Source organism: Grampus griseus, assembly GCF_964374135.1.
Source record: "Grampus griseus genome assembly, chromosome: 14".
In the NCBI taxonomy this organism is placed as follows: Eukaryota; Metazoa; Chordata; class Mammalia; order Artiodactyla; family Delphinidae; genus Grampus; species Grampus griseus.
This window is the reverse complement of record NC_139008.1, coordinates 39,564,944-39,567,185: the sequence shown is the minus strand read 5'-3', so window position 1 is coordinate 39,567,185 and position 2,242 is coordinate 39,564,944.

The window sequence follows — 2,242 nt, the reverse complement described above, 5'->3', positions numbered from 1 at the left end:
ATCCGATATCTGCAATTTGCTCTGTTGTAGGGAAACAGAAATAAATATGATACGGTTCCTGCTCTCAGGGAGCTCAGTGTAGTGGCACGCTTAGACAGGAAAGGCAAGGCCCCAGACAGCTGGGGTAAGAGTCTTGCTGGAGCACGGCATGGACAAAGGCCCCCCCACCCCAAACAGTTCAGCCTGGAGTGGTCAGCAAATGCTTCCAGTGGGTGAGTGCCATTAACCAGGAGAATAGGTGCTGTATGAGAAGAAAGGCGCTTCCCAGAGAAGGACTGAACAGCAAAGATCTGGTGCCCTAATAGCATGGCCCATGAGCACCTGCATTCAGTGATGCCGTCTGTATTCCACTAGGGTCCAAGATCCAGTACTTGCGCAGCTCTTTCTTATGGAAACTAACAAGCATACACAAAAGTAGAGGAGATGGTATAATGAGGTCCTGCGGGCCCATCACCCAGCTTCACGAATTTTGTGTTATTAAAGGAAAATGAAATTCATGTCTGCTTTCAGCTTTACGGCTCCAAGAGATCACACAGTGGAACAAAAGAGAAGACCCAGAAGCAGGTCCGTGCCCACGTGGAAACTTGATAAACGGCAGAGTAGGCAATGCAGATGTACTGAGAAAGACAGTAATATTCGACCAGTAGTGATGGGATAAGTAACTGTATGGAAAATTTAATTTCAGTCCTTCCTCCCTAATGTACGTAAATATAAACTCCAGGTTGGATTAAAAACAAAAATCAAGTCGTTAATTTTTTTTAAAGAAACTGTAAAAGAATATCTTTATGGACTTGGAGTAGGGAAAGATTTCTATAGTTAAAAGTCACAAATCTTTAAAAAAGTGGTAAGTTCAACTATACTAGGGCAAAACATTTATGTTCATTGTAGGCCAAAATGAAAAATTAAAAAGACAAGCCACCATCTGGGGGAAAATATCAATGTATTTGATTGTAATATAATCAATATACATGATTAGGATTCAATTCCAGAATATATAAAGAACTCTTACAAAGATGAATACTCCAATAGAAAAATCAATTAATTACATGAGCAATTCTTAGAATAGGAAACATGAGTGGTCAATAAACATATGAAAATACATTCAACCTCACTACTAATGAGGAAATTCAAATTAAAACCATAATGTTCTGGATGAGTTACACGGGAGGATTTGCTGGTATTTTTAATGTTTTATATCTTAAGCTGGATTGTGGGTGCATGGTGTCCTTTATATTATTCTACTTGCCTTGGTGTGTATCTGAAGCTTCATATATATGTATATACATATATATATGCATATATTTATATAATATACTTATGTATAAAGAACACATATAGGGACTTCCCTGGTGGTCCAGTTGTTAAGACTCTGCGCTCCCAAGGCCGGGGGCCCAGGTTCGATCCCCGGTCAGGGAGCTAGATCCCACATGCCGCAAATAAGAGTTCACATGCCACAACTAAAGATCCCGCATGCTGCAACAAAGATCCTGCACACGGCAACTAAGACCTGGCGCAGCCAAATAAATAAATATTTTTAAAAAGAACATATATATGTTCTTTATGTATAGGTTGCATTTCATTGCATTATATATATGTTGCATTTCATTAAGTAAATTAGCTCAAAACTCTTTGCAGTGTTTAATTATCTACCATGAGCACCTTAAGAATTGTATTGTATGAGAACAATGCAGTTGAATTTGCTTCTTCCCCAGAAACCAAAATTGATATAATTTGGTAGGAAAGTTTAGAGGAAAAGTTCGAGGCCTGGGGTGCACTGTGCAGTAACTAGATGGGTGATCCTGAGGCCTGTCATTAAACCTCCCAGACTTCAGTTCCCTCACCTGGAAATGGAAGGAATTCTATAAAAGAACGGCACTGCCTTCTGTGAGCTCTGTTACCAAACAAGTTGGAAATCATTTATCACTGTGGTGCTCCATTCTTCTGGGAGTGTGGATGTGCAGTGCGGAGGTGGGGAGGGAACAGGGACACTTCCTGGTGGGAGAGAGGAGCCGGGGGTGGGGACTGAAGCACCTCGGGCGCGTTCCCTTGTGCTGTCCCACTTCTGGCTCCGGGGGTGTGGGAGTCTTTTATGTGACAGGCACTTATTCAATCCTTTTGTGCAGCCAAAGGTAATGAGAGACAGGAGAAGGGGCAGGGAGACCTTCGTTTCTATGCTTCCCAAGTCCCTTCTCTGGAAGCGCGCTCCGGGGAGGCCATATATCGCTTTGGCCTGTGAGAAAAC